This window comes from Protomyctophum bolini (assembly GCF_963924005.1).
Source record: "Protomyctophum bolini genome assembly, chromosome: 20".
Classification (NCBI taxonomy): Eukaryota; Metazoa; Chordata; class Actinopteri; order Myctophiformes; family Myctophidae; genus Protomyctophum; species Protomyctophum bolini.
The window spans coordinates 22320111-22339627 of NC_137881.1; the positions used below are offsets into that span (position 1 = coordinate 22320111).

General features: G+C 43.2%; 1 protein-coding gene and 1 long non-coding RNA gene across 2 annotated transcripts in view; one reads left to right on the plus strand and one right to left on the minus strand.

Annotated features, from left to right (window-relative positions):
* LOC308335551 overlaps positions 1–19517 on the plus strand; it is a 522414-nt gene that overhangs the window by 168400 nt on the left and 334497 nt on the right. The gene's annotated exons all lie outside the window — the stretch shown is intronic.
* Positions 1–19517, minus strand: part of pde5ab (phosphodiesterase 5A, cGMP-specific, b) — a 103752-nt gene that overhangs the window by 71844 nt on the left and 12391 nt on the right. The gene's annotated exons all lie outside the window — the stretch shown is intronic.

Genomic DNA, 19517 nt, shown 5'->3' on the forward strand with positions numbered 1-19517 from the left:
CCCTAAGCCATTCCAGCCAGTGTGTGTGTGTGTGTGTGTGTGTGTGTGTGTGTGTGTGTGTGTGTGTGTGTGTGTGTGTGTTGAATCACCCCACTCCTCATAAGCCTTATATGGGATAACAGTTATTGTACATCACCAGTGAATATATCTATCTATAGATATAGCCTCTTCCGGGGGAATACTAAACCGCATTTTCACTTTTTCCTGTTTTCTTTCACAAAGGCCCTTGCTTGATTTTTATTTTTTCACAAAAATCCCCAATATTATGATAATCGCATAATGCACTACATATAGCCTGTCCTATGAAGATATGGTTGATGACTGAATCATTCTTCAGCATCATTGAGCTCAAATCCATTAGTCTTATACAGATCTAACAAAACAAATCAATGCATGAGCTATCGAACTGTCAGGCACAAAACCTTGTATCTCTTATTTAAACTGTTTGATACATATACAAGTTTTTCGACCGACAGCCCGCAATACACAACCTATCTCCCAAGGCCCAACAATCATTAACCAATAAAACGTGCAATGGGCCTTCTGACTGTACCAATACTAAAAACACATTTATGGTCCATCCAGTATAGTAGTGGTGGTTCTCAAAGGGGTGGTACAATACATATGTAAAAGTATCAATGCTGCAATGTTGTACAAGTAAGAGCAAAAGTACAAAAGTATATCAAAATGATCTTAAAGTACAACAACTAAAAGTAGTCATTGTGCAAATGTCCCATTTCATAAGTTCAAAATGTATAAAAAATAGCCTATAAGTATATACAGGGCTGAAGTGGTTATGTGTTTTGTAATAATAATACAAATCTAGTGAAAGTAAAAGCCTCAAGTTCACATAGGCCTGTAGGCAGTCAGTGTCATAGACAGGGCGGCACGGCTGCATGCAGACGTCAGAGCCAGAATCGGCAAGGCAACTCAAGACCACAAGGAGCTCTCAAGAAATCAGCCAGCGGACAAAGCTATCAGAGCCAGTGCATGCTATTGTATGGATCAGAGACGTGGAGGACAAAAAGTGCCCCTCGGGGGACTTTTTCAGGTTGTGGATTCCTGGTGGTGCTATAATAGGCCAATGTTCTTACGCCTTTGATGGCAATTGGATGATTTGAGGCATTTTGTTCCAAATGTTCCATGTTTTGCAAAAATCCACCCGTTAGTGGCGCTATAACAGGCCAATGTGAAAAGGGTGGGATATATTCCTTAGCCTAGTAGGCAAGTCTGTGAAAGATTTCATGTGAATTGCAAGCTGCGTTCATGATTTGAGGCTTTTTGTTCAAAATGGGCCAATCCTGCAAACTTTGAAAGCCAGTGTTAGCCAATCAGGATGGAATATGAAATATCGGACGGATCCGTCTTGAGCACATGACAATAGAGTACAGTGTAACGATTTGCGGGATCTTCTGACAAAATCTTGAGGAGTAATATAAAAAAATGTGTTTTACAAAAGTGGCCTCCTGGTGGCGCTATAACTTGCCGCTCTGGAAAGAATTGGGGCAGAGGTTCATTGTTGGCATCCAGGGAGTGTGTGTGCAAAGTTTGGCATCGATCGGGTTAACGGTGCCGGAGATTAGATGGACGGACGCACTGATGGACGGAGTGCAAAACATACTCTCTCCCCATGCCTTTGGCCTGGTGGAGACAACAACGATGAAGGTACAGTACATACAAACAGTCATGTGAGTGTCCACTGGCCAAACACAGTAAAGATTAACGAGGTCTGGCAGAGAGCCAGAGTTCGTCTGCCTATAGCAGTTTTCGGATGTTATCTGACAATTTAATAGCTGTCATCAAGACCATGCAATAGAGCCAGTATGGACTTTTCCTACATAATTGACGTTGTTGTCAGCCATTAATCTGTCTGATGCAAATTTGTTGGTCGTGTTGTCTGACTACTAACCCTATTACTAACCCAACTCTAACCCTAACTTTAACCCACGTTTCCTAGTTGCCAGTACTCGCGGTAGGCAGTATGTATAGGAAATGTCCATATTGCGCATGGTTTGATACACCACTGGAAGAGAAGGAGGTGGCATTGGATCAGCCAATGCTCTGGACAAGCCCTTAACCCGCAAGGCCCAAGAAAGTGGGGCGCAGGGACCTTGAGACTGACATCAAGCAGTGCATGTGGACTGACATGGAAACAGCTGGAAAAGAAGACCCAGGATAGAGGATTGCAGTCAACGGCCTAATGCTCCATGAAAAGGAGTGATATACGTAGGCATGTAAGTAATCAAAATCTACAAAGTAACTAGGAACAAAAGTTTTCAATTCATTGTAGTGGAGTAATAGTGCAATATTTTCCTCTGAGAGTATAGAAGTAACAGTAGGCTACTGAAAATTGGAAATAGCCTACTCCAGTAAAGTACCAAAGAATTGTACTTTTGTTGTTCCAGGGGATTTGGGAACTAAATAGACCTTTTAAAATGTAGGATTTAACAGACGCTCTTATCCAGAGTGACTTGGAATAAGCAAGCTATAATCACAATGTAGAGATGGTGTAGTACCTCAAGAAACATTACTATAGGATCACAGGTAATCCTATAGAACCGATAGCATTAGTCTAAACTCTAAACAAGCACATAATGTGTGTAGCAGAGTGGCTCACAGCCTCAGCCTGATGGCCTCAAAAGTTAAACATCTCCCAGAGTCATATAGGGATATATATAGGCCTAGGGACAAAATGTGTCCGTGTTTTACTAGATTACATTCTAGATTTTGTTTTTTTAACACACCATTATCATGTTCTTATTTTTATCGTAAGACGCAGTTACTGAATGTCCAGTCTCCAGGTTTTATCTATATTAATTATATGGGGCAATTATAGGAGTCCAACTCGTACTAGTGGTTTATTTGCAAGGAAAGGACCCCCTTAACTCTGAGAGTGCACGGGTCCATTTGGTTCCATTTGAAACAAAGGCCAAATTCACAACGGCGTTTACGCTCATATCGTGAGTGTAGGGACATTTACGAGGTTTGTCACGTTACGTGTGGAATTCATGAACTTGAACTTGCCGTGACATTGACGGACGCTGGTCGTAAAATCCACTACAATCAATCAATGAATAGTCCCCACCTCAAAAACGATATGTGACCAGCATTTGTCAACACACACATACAGTACATAAAAGAAGAAAATGTGTCAACTGCTTAGCTTATGTTATATGCTGATGCAAATTCCACTGGTTTGTATTTGTATTTATTTTGTAGGCTATAGTTGCATTCATAGTTGAATTATTAGGTCGCTGATCAGCATGTTGACAGAGACACAGCCAATTAAAGTTTAGGCCTAATGATTTAAATACACTATTGCCTAGGCCTACTTAAATCAATACATTAACTAGTTGTTATGAGAGTATAGCCTGGCCCTATACGTTTTAAACATTCAGTCAGTTGACATTGCTAGAGACTCGCGGCACTCGCCTGTCAAAATAAGCTGATCTAACCAGTTCATGCATGCAGTGCGGTGCATCGCAGACCCACGCGTTCACCGTTGTAAGCTCGGCTGTGGTGACGTTTTTCACCAGAGGAAAGATATTTCCTGTTGCCTTATATGGCGTGGAATGGGCGTGGAAAAGTGGGCTTGTGAAAGAGTCGAAATGAGATACACGGGCGATCTGCACAAACAAAGTCTTTACGCCACCTTTGGTGAATGACCACAGGCAGTGTTGATTTCGTCGACTAAAACTAAGACACAAAATGTTCGTCGACTACCTTTTTTCACTGACTAATAAATGGAAGCTAAATGAAAACCAAGCTATGATGACTAAAACTAAGACTAAATATACTGAAAATGTTGTCGACAAATAAAAACTAGTCTAAGGGACTAGTGGACAAGAGATCCAGTATAAGTCATTTTACAATTAGTTGCATGCTGAAAATAGCCGATCTACAAGTTCGACGGCGACACGTTGTGGACTAGATCGGCTATTACGGAGGCATCAAGGCCCGCCAACTAAAATACATTTTGTTCGACTGAATCAACTGTAGATTTAGTCGACTAAAATCGTATGATATTTAGTCGCCTAAAGCTAGACTAACATTAAGACATTCCAGGTGACTAAAATATGACTAAAACTAAATGAGTCAAGAGACTATGGGCTCCATTTGCCTTTTTTTACTATTTTGATTTTTTTTTTAATAGTTCAACTAGCCAATCTACATTGACACGTTGTGAGCTTGTAGACTGGCCATTTTAACTATTCAAAAATGTTTTGCAAAATAGTAAAAAAGGGCAAAGAAATGTAGGGATAAAGGGTTTAGCGGTGACGAAAATGGAGCCCTATATGACTATAACTAGAATCAGAATTTGCTGCCAAAACCCATCATGGCATACAGGTCTGTACTCTGAGTTGAAATCAAGGCTATGATGAACTCTTAGTTCATGGGAGGCCACAAGGCACGGAGTCCCTGTTTACCACAATGCGGTGTAGGGTTTTGTGGATGAACCAAAGGGTGATGACGGGGAGGGGCTTATGTATCGCTTTGATCGATGATGGCTAATGGCTTCGCTCTGTGAGGCTCCTCCAATCCATATAGTTGCGGCTGTCGCACTCTCTGCCACTCTCTGACCCCCCCCCCCCCTCGGTGCTGGATGTGTCCCCCCGTTATCCCACCAGCGGTGTCACTTTACCAACAGATGGTCCCTTGTCCCTCTGGGGGGGGGACAGGACAACCATCCTCCAACCAACAACACCAGTACGCCTCCCATGGGCACACATAATGAGAGAGAGAGAGACTGAATAATAAAAAAAAGCTGGACGGGAATAAAGGAGGAAACATTAATTTAAATTACCTATAAATACATAATTATGAGAGAGAGAGAGATAGTACTTCCATTCTCCGGACAGATGGTTCTCAACCTTTTGCATTTCAAAGATGCATTAATCCAAGAACCCCAATTTCATATGATTTCTTTCTTCTTTTTTTTTAATCTCTGGGAACCCCGGTCTGTCTCTGTGTTCGTTCTCTGAAGGCCTACTAATAGCTTTAAATATAAATCTGTTTTTATGAATCATGTTCTTATGTTCTTATCTATTCTGGTCAGCGGTAGCAGCCATTTCTCTGAACCAGAGTATTCTCCTCTCTTGGATATTGTTGCTGTCGGGAGGACACCACCTAACTCCATTTTTGAGGTTTTAGATTTTTCCATAAATCAATGCTATGCTATTGAACCCCCTTTAGTGTCTGTGTGTTTTGTTTCAAAAAATATTGAACCAATGGAATGTATTAAAAACGCTTTGGACTAAACCTCTTAAAGGAGAATTCCATGCTAGAATGCTTTCTTACCTTTCTTTGTAGTTGTTACGTCCCCACCAAAGAGGTCCTTTTTGGCTATTTTCCCTACCATAAACCCTCAATGAATTGCATTGCATTGAATGGGAATTGAATGGGGCTATGGGGTGTTATGCTAGTTCACTTATTTCCATCGAAAGAAGTAGTAAAGTGTGCCGCTTGGGATATTATTTACATTATGAAGAGAGGATATATACAAATAAATTATAATTTTGAGCGATGGAAATAAGCGAATTAGCACAACACCCCATAGCGCCATTCAATTCAATGCAATTCATTTAGGGCTTATGGTAGGGGAAACAGCCAATAAGGAGCTTTTGCACAAAATAACACCTGGACCTCTTTGGTGGGGACGTAACAACTACAAAGAAAGGTAAGAAAGCCTTTTAGTATGGAATTCTCCTTTAACTCTATTGGACCCTCAAACTGTCTGTTAAAGCAGCTGCCTTCACCACGTCTCCCCCTCTCATGCAAGTCATTGACAATATCTAAAGTCACAACATCAACTTTGATGAGGCAGTGTTGCTTTGTTTTCAAAATATAAGGTTTTCTTAATTTCCTGAAAAATGAACATTTTGGAGTAATGTGGTTTCTTCCCAAATGACGATATAAGCAGAGATGTTATGTTAGAAGCTTCAGTAGACTGGTCGTTGCCCTAATCGCCTGGCGGAATGTATAAACAAGTGTACTGATATACAGATAATATCTGTATATCAGAGTAGCCTTTCTCTCAGCTTCATGACAAACAGTTTCATATCATATGAAACTGTTTGTCATGAAGCTGAGAGAAAGGCTACTCTGGTTTTAACAGTTTGACTGTTAAAACCAGAGTAAAAAAAACAGACGCTCGATTCCTAAGGCTTCTGGGAAACCGAGGCCACTTCCTGCTTGATCTGTGCCTTGTTTATGTTTCGCATCTCCACGGCGGTGGAATGGTGGATGGTGGCACTGGGAACTTCATAAATGCTAATAGCTATAGCTGGCACAGAAAGCATTTTAATAAACACTCAAGCCCACAGCCACAGTACCACAAGGTTCGTGAAATAATAGTAACACGTTACTTTTGGAAAAGAGTAACATATTAGTATTATTATTACTCACATTGTAAAGTAATTACTTATATTAGTTAGTGGAAAAAAGTAATAATATTACTTTAAGTAATAACATACTTTATAGTTACATTCGAACACTGGTGTGTGTGTTTCCGCATTGCAGTATTGAGTACTTCTTCCACCACTGGCAGACGAACCGTACACATAATTGCAGACAGCGCTCACACGTGCACGCACACACACACACACACACGCACAGAGACACACGCACACACTCACACGTGCACGCACACACTCACACACGCATGCAGACAGCGTGTGTATGTTCAACCTTGATGCCTCTCAGAGGCGTCAAGGTTGACCACAGAACAGTCAGGACTCACACAAGCACGCACGCACGCATTCATGTAAGGAACTCGCGCGCGCACGCGTTTTTTCTTCTTCCAGAAATAGAAGATCCACAAGCTTGTATATCTGCATTTTTGAATAGCCAAGTTAAAATAATAATACAAAAATGTAAGTTAAAGTAGTTAAATTGATTGTGACGCTATAGGTAAAAAAATGTAGCTGCGGCGAGCTGAGGTCTCCATGGTAACCCACCCAAGGACCCCCGAGCTGAGGTCTCCTTGCATGGTAACCCACCCAAGGACCCATGAGGTCTCCATGGTAACCCACCCAAGGACCCCTGAGGTCTCCATGGTAACCCACCCAAGGACCCCCGAGCTGAGGTCTCCTTGCATGGTAACCCACCCAAGGACCCATGAGGTCTTCATGGTAACCCACCCAAGGACCCATGAGGTCTCCATGGTAACCCACCCAAGGACCCCTGAGGTCTCCATGGTAACCCACCCAAGGACCCCTGAGGTCTCCATGGTAACCCACCCAAGGACCCCCGCAGCTGTAGAAAACCTATAATAATAATAACTAGTACTTGCGCGCTCTGCTTGCGCAAGTAATAATAACCTATATGAGTTACAGTGCACAACAGCTCAACAGCTGTTGTTGCCACGTTACTGACGAAGAACACGCTTCTCATTTGCGATGGCAACCTCGTGTTTTGCAGAGTAAATCATGCCGTAGCAACAAGCGGGACACACTTTGGGCCACTACACCCAAACAAAGTAGAAAAGTATAGGCTATGCTCCTCGCGGTGCACACATGGGTTGTACTGGCACTGGTTCTCAAACACTGGGCCATTTGTGGGTCACACATTGTTATGAGTCAAAATACAAGCCTTTTTTGTGGACTGTGATGTCCCTCTCTCTCTCTCTCTGCCCCCCCCCCCCCCCCCCCCCCTCTCTCTCTCTCTCTCTCTCTCCATCCCCTGGGGCAGGACCTGTAAGCTGATATAATTGAAAGGCTCTCCTAACAAACACTGAATTCCCTGCAGGATGCACCGAAGGCCAGCCAAGATGAAATATATGCACGCACGTGCTATGTCCTGCATGGTGAAGCCATGGTGCGTATGTGCGTGCGCGGCGGCAGAAGGGAGTGTTGAACCAGCGGGCCTTTCTCGCTGCGCTGTTACGACGTCTCCTTGACTAAACAGATATGGTTTCTATTGTAAACCAACCTCCCTGCGATAAGAGCAAACTTTCCAAACACAATCCTATCAGGGCGGCCGTGTGCCGTATGTGTGTGGGAGTGCATGCACGCACGCACGCACGCACACACACACACACACACACACACACACACACACACACACACACACACACACACACACAGAGGGAGGGAGCAGAGAGGGAGAGAGAGAGATGGAGGGAGAGAGATGGAGGGAGAGAGTTGGACAGACAGACAGACAGACAGACAGACAGACAGACAGACAGACAGACAGACAGACAGACAGACAGACAGACAGACAGACAGACAGACAGACAGACAGACAGACAGACAGACAGACAGACAGACAGACAGACAGACAGACAGAGGTGTGAGCCTATACTATTAGAGTGATAGTGTGCAGCTGAGTGATTCACTGTGTCTGTATACTGTTCTGTTCCCACACGCATTCACTGTCTAACAGTCTGGAGTGCAATTCACAGCATGTGGTCCAATGTACACACACACACACACACACACACACACACACACACACACACACACACACACAATTCACAATTGAATTCATTTTACAGAGGTTAAGATTCGGAATACGTTTCGGATTAGGGATAGTTTTACTGTTTTATTGTACAAAGGTTAAGTTTAGGCATAGCTTTACTGAGGTTGAGGTTGGGAATAAGTTTAGGCATAGTTTCACTGAGTTTAAGGTTGGGACTAATTTTAGGTTTAGGCATAGTTTTAATAAGGTTACATTTAAGAATAAGGTTAGGCATAGTTTTAATAAGGTTACATTTAAGAATAAGGTTAGGGTTATAGGCATAGATTTAATAAGGTTACATTTAAGAATAAGGTTAGGGTTATAGGCATAGTTTTAATAAGGTTACATTTAAGAATAAGGTTAGGGTTAGGCATAGTTTTACTGAGGTTATGGTTATGTTTGAGGCATAGCTGAGGTTACGTCACACTACAGAACTGGTGGTGACCGTGCCGATGTTGCCGGATTAGACCTGAGCGTGTTTTGGGGGCGAGCATTCTTGTATTCATATGGACCACATGGCTTCGGCCAGGCGTACTTATTTACTGACATGAAAATAAATGTTTAGAAATGTATAGTAGAAAGTGTACACATGTGAAACTGCGAGGGGGAAGTCTGTTGGGGGAGAAGCTCATATACTGTACTGTATATTCAAAAACTTTTCAAGATTCTCGTTCAAAAATATAGCAAAAGCAGAATGACAATTTGAACCTTTTCATGCTTTAGTGTGACGCTGTAGGACCAAGCGGGACGTTAATTTAAGAAAAGACACAAAAAAGGTCAAATAAAATATGGAGATAGGAGGTTTCTGTCCGACAACAACAATATCGGCCTATATAAATATGTACCAAAAACTAAACATGCGATGGTAGAGATCAGAGGCTTTTCTTCGGCGGGGTTCCGCTCTAGGGAGCGTGCGAGCAGGCCGGGGAGTCTTGTTTGCGAGCAGCACACGGTTCTACTGTGTTTAATGGCTCTCCTCCATTCGGCTCAAACACTTTGAGAGAACGCAGGCCTGACATGTCCCTGCACAACATCACAACCCAGCGCAGCGCACGGTCACCCCAAATAAATCTGACCAAGAGAGGAGGAGGGAGAGGGAGAGAGAGAGAGAGAGAGAGAGAGAGAGAGAGAGAGGAACGATTCTTGATGCCAAATGAGAGCTTCATGTTTTCTGGGAAACCAATGAATGAAATACATAAAAACAGCTTTTTGGCTGTCATAAAGTGCCTTTTGTGTGCTTCCACATAAACTGTCCTCAAAGCCTTCCATTGTGCGGTTGAATAGTATATAACTAGCTGCCTTTTTGTTGTTCACCCAAATTACAGACCTCGGGGCTGAATTGAGTTACTGTCGTGTGGCGCGGTGGTGCGTCCGAGAAGCAGGCCCTATATGCTCGCTTTGCTTGCTTTTGGGAGAGAAACGACGGGCAAGACGGGTCTACGGAAAATAAGCCCAAAAGAAGCGATTATAGGCCACAAGTCATGAAGCACTCTAATTGGTTATTTGAAAACAGCCGACTATACAAGCTCACAGCTTGTAGATCTGCTATTTAAAATGCTTCAAAAAGTTTCAGAATACCGTCCGAATCCACACAAATATGTGTCTCTGGCACTAAATATTTTCAGAAAGGGGGGGGGGGGGTATTGGGGTAACATAAATGTTATGATGAATTGAAAACGGTGGATTAATGTAATGCTTTATGGTGTCATCCACTCACAGTTTTTGTATTGAGTTGTGCTTGAAATGTACTGTAATTCTGCAAACTGTTAATAAATACTTCAATCAATCAAAATCAATCAATCAATCAATCAAAAGTCTGCGGGAAAAATATTTAAAATAAACTTATAGCAGATATGGCTTTGCGTGATAAACAAGCCGACGGGTATACGAAAACAAGACCAAAGAACTGACTATCGCATGGTCGGTCACACACACTTGCTTGATGAGTGTGTGTGTGTGTGTGTGTGTGCGTGTGTGCGACAAGTGCGACAGCACTTGTCACAATACATGAGTCAGTGTAGCAAATCCTATACCAATAACAACAAAGGCAGTTTCCCTGAGCATTTGAAAGCATCAACGATTGAAACGACCAATGTGTGCAGAAAGGTTCAGCCAGAAAACCCCAGACCACAGAAAATCTACTGAATGTTAAAAGTTCAGGTTTATTTGGTGCAATTGAGCTCAGAAAACTAAATTAAAAAAATGCACAATTGTTTTATGCATTACCCATTTAATCCCCCTACCAGCAACGCTTTTGTTATGAGCTGGGGGAAAGAACACTTTGATCAAAAACTAAATCTGGGAAATATATATATATCCGAGATAAATGGGTTTTAAGAATCCAGTTATCATTGAAGTCTCTTGTTTCCGGTCCATTGCCTTTTTATCGATAGCTATAGCAATACAACCGGGAGCTAACCAGATGATAATGAAGACCTTGATGAGAGAGATGAGAGATATTCTCATAATTCAATATCATCTAACTCGTCCTTGGCAGCCATGCAGGTCCATTGGAGAGAAAATAAAACAACTCAGTTTAGTGAGTCCTCAATGGATAAAAGTGGCATCCCAACGTGAAACACACATTTTCTGATTAATAACGAGCTGGAGAAACATGGCGACTGCAGGAGTAACAGAATTATAGAGCTATTTAACACTTAGTTTATCTCTTGCCGTACGGTGTGTGCCTCCTCTCTGACAGCTAGGAAGGCTTGACATGCGGCAGGGCATAAAATAGAAGGGCCTTGTTGTCACAAAAGAGAGTGGGACCTGGTGGCGTTCTTCTGTGTAAACGGCCCTTTCAATTTACACAATTGTCTGTGTTCCAGTTCCAGCTGCCTCGCTGGGCAATGAATCATTCCAATAAATTCTGAAGAGCCTTTATGTAAGACTGTGTGTTTTTCTGTGTGTGTGTGTGTGCGTGCGCATGTGAGAGAGTACAGTGTCTGTATATACAACCAAATGGACACTTACAGGTTTATAACTCTGAGTGTACAAATGGAACCAAATTAACCCGTAACGTGTCCATTTGGCTCCAGAGTAAAATGAACACTGATTTTTACAATGTAAACTGGAGTCCCAGAGATGAAAACAAAAGCCATTAAATGGGGGTCTGTGGTCTACTCTAATGCATATCAAATTTGAATGTTTTTTAACCAACAGTGAGTGCCGCCTGGTGGACAAAAGTGGCGGTGCTTGGGTGCAGTGTTTTCAGGCTATTCGACTATGACTCGCATCCGGTATTGGCTTCCATCTTGAATGCTAAAGTACTAGTGTTAATGCTACCGAGCTAAAATAAGGCCAATCCTTGCTCTAGAAAATGCCAATGTTCCCATCGCGCTCACTGGATAAACAGAAAAGACCTCCGGACATCGCCGTTCTGGTCAACACCACGGACGTACAGTGCATTCGTTTCTGAGAAAAAAGCCTGCAAAGCCACGGCCTAAAACAGAGGCTAATGGCTATAAAAAAAACACCAGTGCGGGCAGGGCCCTGGAGCGTTTAAAAAAATGAAACACAGCGAGGCAATGCTATAGCGATATCAAACGCCTTAAGACGAGCCTGCTCGTCATCTGTACCCAGCGTCAGGTAGGTCTTGGACAGGTACACTCGTCATATGGATTAAACATGTTAAAATGGTTGAGAATCACCCGTAAAAGAAAATTCTCTTATGGGGCTCCCTGTTATTTATTTTAAAATGAGGGCTGATTATGTGTCAATGTGGGGGTCCTTGATATGACAGAATTTGAGAAAAACTGTGTGTGTGTGATGCATCCATTCAGGAGTCATCAGTGTTTTATTTTGAATGATGATTGACATGAACTTTGAAGGCATCGAACAAAGGTGAGGCGAGTGAGGCGATGCTTGTCACTCCAAAAAAGCAATCCATGTTTGCAAAACTGGAAAGTGGAGAAGAGGAGATATAAAGCCTCTAAAAAAAAGGTGCAGACCTGTAGCTACAAGTTCAAAACACGCCACGGATGCGACACGTCTTGAGCTTGTACGTCTTGAGCTTTGACCTCCAAATTTTGGAGGTCAAATGCGGTAATGCGGGCGCATTTGGAGGTGGAAAAGGTGGAAATTCAGTCACCAGTTCAGTCTCTATCCTTTTAATACTCTATGGCTTGTACATCTACTGTTTCCGTGCGCAACTACGTCGTGTGAAAGAGCATGAACTAGGGCACAAATTTGCTCCAAGAATGACAAAATGCTGAACATTAAAACACTCCTGGTAACCACCGAAATGAGACAAATTTTGTCTCCGTCATTTATAAACACAGCCCATGTTAAGATAAACACCTCAGGACTGTCCACTGTCTTGCAACAGGTGTGCTGCCCAGGCCAACACTAATATGGGGCCTCCCGGTTCCTGTGAGAACATGCTGCGTTTAATGTCAACAAGCATTAATGTCAATTTGGTTCCACCGGTGCACTCTCATGCATGTATACAGTTGCAAATGGATCAATTAAGCTTGAGGAATTTACTGTGTCTGTTTTCTCCTGTCCTGACTGTTGGCCTCACATCTGTTGCACCAAATGCAGCAGTTACTTTCAAATGGCCTTTTGACCAAATGCAGTGCTTTTTCTGTGCCGGGGTCACGATCCTGTCTAGCAGATAACACAATCTGTGAGGCTGAATGAAGGCATTTTGGTCTGACCCACTTTTGGGGAGATTTGTTGAGCAACGCAATGCTTTAGAGTGCTCCCTTTTCCCTTCCTGGGCTTTTAAAAGCTGCAGAGTGCACATTGCAAAGGTTTTTGTGCAATAGAAATTCTAGAGCCTAGATAAACAACCATGTGGTTGCAGACTAGCGTTGATTTTGTTGACAAAAACTATGACGGAAAATGTTCACAGACGAAAACGAAATAAAAACTATATGAGGACTTATATCCAGTGATTTCACTTAATTCAAATATATTTTTCTTGATAAAAGTCAATGAAGGGACCATTTTACGTCATAGTGTCCGAGCAAATAAGTGTCTATTTTACGTCATGATGATGTACGATGATAAGAGCGCCCCTCACTTCACACAGGTGTGATTTCTGATTAAGAAGCCTTAAAGGCAAACATAAATTACATTTATATCCATGTGTTGAATGTTCAAAGCCAAAAACACATGACAATTAAATCGTTCAGTATGTGTGTTGACAATTAAATGTCAACTTAACGGTTTTGGACTCTACTGCGACTCTGTGCAGTGTATTTCTCTGCCATTCGAATCCCAGAAGACATTTTGGCTTTGAAGGGAAAAAAAGAAAGAAAACCACTTGTCTGGGAATGTTTTCGGTCCATCCTTCTCGCAGGAATAGATGCATGTCCAGTAACCAATTACAGAGCAGATTTATGGCCGTTCCATAGTTATACAGCGGGCCTCATAACTCAGCTAAACATGATATGCCGTGGAGTCCATGGACCCATATCCATATGGAAGGCATCTATCGGCTTATCATCAAAAACCCTTTTAAAAATGTTTTGTTATGTAAGTTAAAGTGGCACTATTTAACAGAACAAAAATATGAAAATAGCAGATCTACAATCTCACATCGTGACATTTTATGAGCTTGTATAGATCTTCTATTTTCAAGTATGTTCAAGTATCGAGCGTACCAAAATCTCCTTGAGGGGGCGTCAACATATGTGTCACGTGGTAACGGCCGCCATACTTGTTGGCTTGTCTGGTTTGTTTACATTGAGCGACTATCCGGTGTTCTTTTTTTTAACTGACCTCACAACGGTGCAGACTTGCTCAGTAAATAGCCACAGCAGGTCACGTCGAGGGAATGAGCCAGAAAACGGAATTAGATTTTCAGCTTCCCAGCATGGAGACAGCATCAAGGAACCCAGATGGACGAGTTTACAAAAAGAATGGCTTGGATCTGGGCTGTACGGCGCACGGCCCGAGACATACCGTTCAACAAATTAAGTATCTGAGCACAACCGTGTTTGTTCACGACATTTTCCTTGTCCTTGTAATGTATTTGGGCCCGACGTTCTTTCTATCCATCCTGGTGTTGGTTCACTATGTTGTCGCCAAGAACGAGCTCAATATTTATAAAAACATACCAACGTCACTATATTCTGAGTGATGTGGGCTAGAGTTTAATTAAAGCCCACAAGAATGGTGCCGCTAGCTTTTCAGACGCCGCCCCCCTCTTGGTGACGTACACGTTTTTACACCCACACTACGGCTAAGTATAATGCATATTTTCTAATAGGCTAATCCAAATCTGCAAAGTAACTAATTTTTGGAAAACTTTTATTTATTTAAATTTGGAAGTAAAGTAAAGTAAAATAAATACCTCAAAATTGTACTCAAGTACAGTACTGGAGTAAATGTATTTAGTTATCTTCCACCCCTGTGACATACTGTCTTCTATTAGAGAGTTTCACCTCCGTTAACTTCATCGGGCAAGTCTATGAGTTGCATAAGGAGAAGAGACACGGAGCATTGCGGTCTTCATCAGAGTCATGGCTCTGATGAAGACCGCAAGGTCGAAACGTTAGTCTTTTATATACTCAGCACCTAAATAAAAGGCTCTAAATGTCCGTGCTGCTCCAGTCTCTTCTCCTTATGCAACTCATGATGTCCTTGCACCTGTGAAGCACCGGATCAGCCGTTTCAGGCTTGAGGTGCGTTGGTACAGTAGACTCCCTTTGTTCCTATACGAGTCTATGAGTGTTTGTCACTATTTCGAGGTACATGAACCACGTGACTACAAGCTCACAATGCAGCACGAAGCGAAACGTTGTGAGCTTGTAGAGCTGCTATTTTCACTATAGTTTGGGTCCCGGGGAGACGTCACATTTCTCTTTTGGGTCACGGGCTAAAAAGTTTGGGAGCCACAGCTCTATATATTGGCTTCACTCTCCGTTGTAATTGTACAGTTTTGTGTGTCAGCAGCCCCGTCCGAAACGTAGAATTACCGCTTGACGTTTATGTCCAAGAGGCGGCCGTCGATTTGATCCGAAGCCTACTTTGGTCGGACGCCACTTGATCGATATGGTTTTGGCAGGGGACAAGTTTTACACGCATGTAGTGACAGAAGGATTATATACGCCGATAAGAACTGTGTGTGGATGGAGATAGCAATGTACTGTATAGCTGTCCATTGACTGAGGGGATATGCGTGTCTGTGCGCGTGTGTATGTGTAGTGTACTTGTATATTTGTGAGGTGCCAGATAAGAATGGTCAAACACAAGTATTGCATTCATAAAATTGTGTGTGTGTGTGTGTGTGTGTGTGTGTGTGTGTGTGTGTGTGTGTGTGTGGGTGTGTGTGTGTGCGTGCGTGCGTGCGTGCGTGCGGGACTGACAAGTCCAATGAATCATCCGTTTGCCCGTGAGCTGGAGAGCTGAAGACAGCCCGCATAGGTGGAAATAATGTGCGCTGCACAGTAGGTGTGCTATACCTCTGAGCAATGAGCATACATACACTGTAGTGTACACACCAAGTGGACTGCAGCGCGAGAAGTTCGGGACCAGCGCCAACTTTTAACGAAGGCATGCTGTGTTCCGTTCTATTGGAGTCCCCCAAACCTCCCCCACCGTGAAAGCGCCCTGTTGAGCGAACCCCGCCATGCAGTACAACACCACTGAGTCATGTGGAGCTGTCACAGGTCTAGACGTCGTCCCCTGCTCCAACAGACACGGCGTTGAAAAGGACGTCGCTTTCCAACATCCATTCATGGCAGTCGTTCCGCTGCAATTGCTCAAGTTGCGGTCTACACTTTGACAGCACCGCCTCTGACTCATTTTCTTTGTTAAAAGTTCATTCTGACCCAGACTGCAGGGAGAGAACAAATTACATTGGATCAAAGGAACGCCGTCTAGTCGAGAAGGCCGGACTGCGGCGTACAAAAAGACTTGGAAAAGAAGAGACACTCTCTCTCTCTCCTTTCTACCCGTCTATTTCAAAGACACATGCAAACGCAAACACAGATATGCGGCACGCGTTCGCTTGTGCACTTGCATGTTCTGTTTGTGTGATGACCAACAGTGTGTGTGTGAGTGGAAAACTAAAAAAGAAAGCCACTCATTATAAGGTGAGTGTGTGCGCGTGTGTTTGTGTTTCCCCAAAGCATCCTCATATGCCTGTCAACCAACACGCAGCGCACACACACACATGCGCGCGCACGTACGCACACATGCGCACATGAAGACGCATGACCAAGCTTACAAACACAACTGAGCTCACAGTGTCCCAGGATGCGGCACTACTGTCGACACACCGTCATCAATCACACCATTTGCTGTGAAACGGTGTAATTGATGACTCAGCGTCCTTCAGGGCCACAATGTGCCTCACTACCCATCGACCATCGAAGTCAGTGGTGAATTAGTTGTGCTTCTTTGCGTCAATGAGTAAACATTGTACAGACAATGTACTAGCATCAATAGCTAACACAATGTGGATTGGAACAGTGAGTGCACGTCACGTCAATGTGCGTGCAAGTGCTATGGGAAATTATATCAATAGTGGCCCTCCGCTCATGTAAGGCTGTGTGTGTGGACACTGGACAGACACGGCTCCTAAATGAAAGTCCTCAACTCGTTTGTAGCAACTTTGTAGCTGTGAGAGAGAGATCTGGTTCAGCGCCCGTACTACCGTCGTTATCACAGCCTAATCCCATAGCCTGCGGGTACACTGTAACCATGACAACACACTACAGCCTATGGGCGTCAGAGCTGGCGGATGGTAACCGTTACAGCGGTGCGGCGACGCTGCGGCGTTAAACAGTTTCCCACAAACATAAGGCCAAAAGAGAGTACAATTTGGAAAATAATCTGATCAATTGGTCCAGCCGGTGGAAAAATAATAATATTGAATTAACTATATTTAATAAATGCCCTTTGTTTTGCGGTCCTTTTCACAGAATCAAAGGTAGTATCGTCATTCACCAGGATTCCAGGAACATGGATGGCTATGTAGGTGATGAGGTGTGAGCAACAAGCTACAGGCTGCTCAAGACAGCCCTGCTCTGGGACACCGGTTACGAATGGAAAAAGAACGGTTCACACCAGCCAGACGGAGAACAGTGAAAGAAAACAAGGCCAATCAACAGCATAGAGTTGCTCTGAGTTGACCTGCACCCCAGCTGTTCCCTTCGTGATGGTGATTGCATGACTCAGCGTCCTCCTGGAGCCCTTTGATCATCTCAGTGGCTAAAGATGATCGACTGCACTCGTTCATTTATTTACAGAAGCACTTATTTTACATTCAACGACCAGAGGACTAGATGCATCAAAGACACTAATGACCCATGGCTTCACATAGCCTGTCATGATGTTGTGCTACATAAATCCAGACACTGCGCCAGAGTCGAATAAAACTATGACGAACATGTTCATCGACTACCTTTTTTCACTGGCAAAAACTAAACCAAAGCTAAAATAAATCTAAGCTATGATGACTAAAACTAAGACAAAATATATTTCATCAACAAATAAAAACTAGACTAAAATGTCAGGGAGGGACTAGTGGTGAAGAGATCCAGTACAACTGAAAGACAAGTCATTTTATGCTTGTTTGCATGCTCAAAATAGCAGATCTACAAGCTCACAACCTGCCGCACTGTGACACGTAGTGAGCTTGTAGATCGGCTATTTTCAGCATGCAACCGAAATCAGCAACCGAAACCGAAATGCAAATAAAATCAGCCATTAAGTGCCTCAGTAATCTATAGGAGCATAGGTAAACCAAGAACCTATAAGCATACCGTAATCAGTATAACAACAACAAAAACAATTGATACATTGAAACTGTACGAACTACAATCTGGCATCTGCCTAAATAACATCTAAATGGCATTGTCACCTTTGCATAAGACTTAAGGTCAAGTGCTACGGCAGGGGTATTCAACTAGGCCGGGGGCCACAACTGTGCGCACACAGACAATTTGTGGTTTCTCAAAATGCATTTTGTGCTCAAAGACGAAGATTTTGCCTATGTAATACATTTCTGGCCAGTAATGAGCAGGATAATGGTATATTATGGTACCTTAGAATAGATGTAGACCTATTTGACAGTGGATGAATAAAATTGCCATGTCATTAACGAGCGACAACGAGCACCAGCTGGAGACACACACACACACACACACACACACACACACACACACACAGTCACACACACACCCTACCCTTTGCAGTGCTCTAGTCTAAAGTAACTGGAGTATGTCTCATTTCTCTTCAAAAGCCCTTGAATATGATCACTGTCATTATGGTAATCTCACACTTCATATCGCAGTAATTGCACACACCATACCTGTAACTTTCATTACCCCTGTTTCAACTGTCGACTACGGGCTAAAGTGGAGTCTGAAGTGGTGAGTCTTCAGATTGCCGAAGGTTGGAAGTGAGTCTGCAGCTCTGGCTGCAATGGGGAGTTTGTTCCACAGTTTGGGAGCCAGAAGGGAGAAGAGTCTGGGACTCGTTGTCCCGGATGTTTTAGGATAGACTGAGACAGACTGTTCGCTGATTTGAGTGAGCAGGAGGAGCTGGATCAGGCTTTGAAGATGGGGGTGCATGGGACAATGGCAAAATGTATGTTTTGAAAGTACTATTAGAACCATTAGAATAGAAATAGAAAGCCATTGTTCTCGCATCAATGCAAAGCTAAATATATTTGAAAGGTGTAAATCTTGATTGAAATGACCTACCAATGATGGTTGGCCCTCCTCTGAGACACAGAGTGAGACAGGAATACTAGTCTGTGCCATCTTTCAAGGAGGAACAATTCTATCAAGACAGGTTCAAATGGTCTTTTTACCATGCAGGATACAGTGTATATAAGCCTGCATGGTTGTGTATATTATACACAAACAACAACAACAGACTGTGAGCAACTACAGTAGGCGGGCTGCTCAGGACTGTCCTCTGAGACGCCAGTACAAATGGAAAGAAAAGAATACCAGCCAGCCAAAACAAGCGGATAAACAAGGCCAATCAACACATTTAGACACCTGGACCCTGGTCCCTGTGTGATGGCGATTAGATGACTCAGTGTCCCCTAGCTAGAGCAGTGGTTCCCAAACAGTGGGCAGGGACCCATGTGTGGG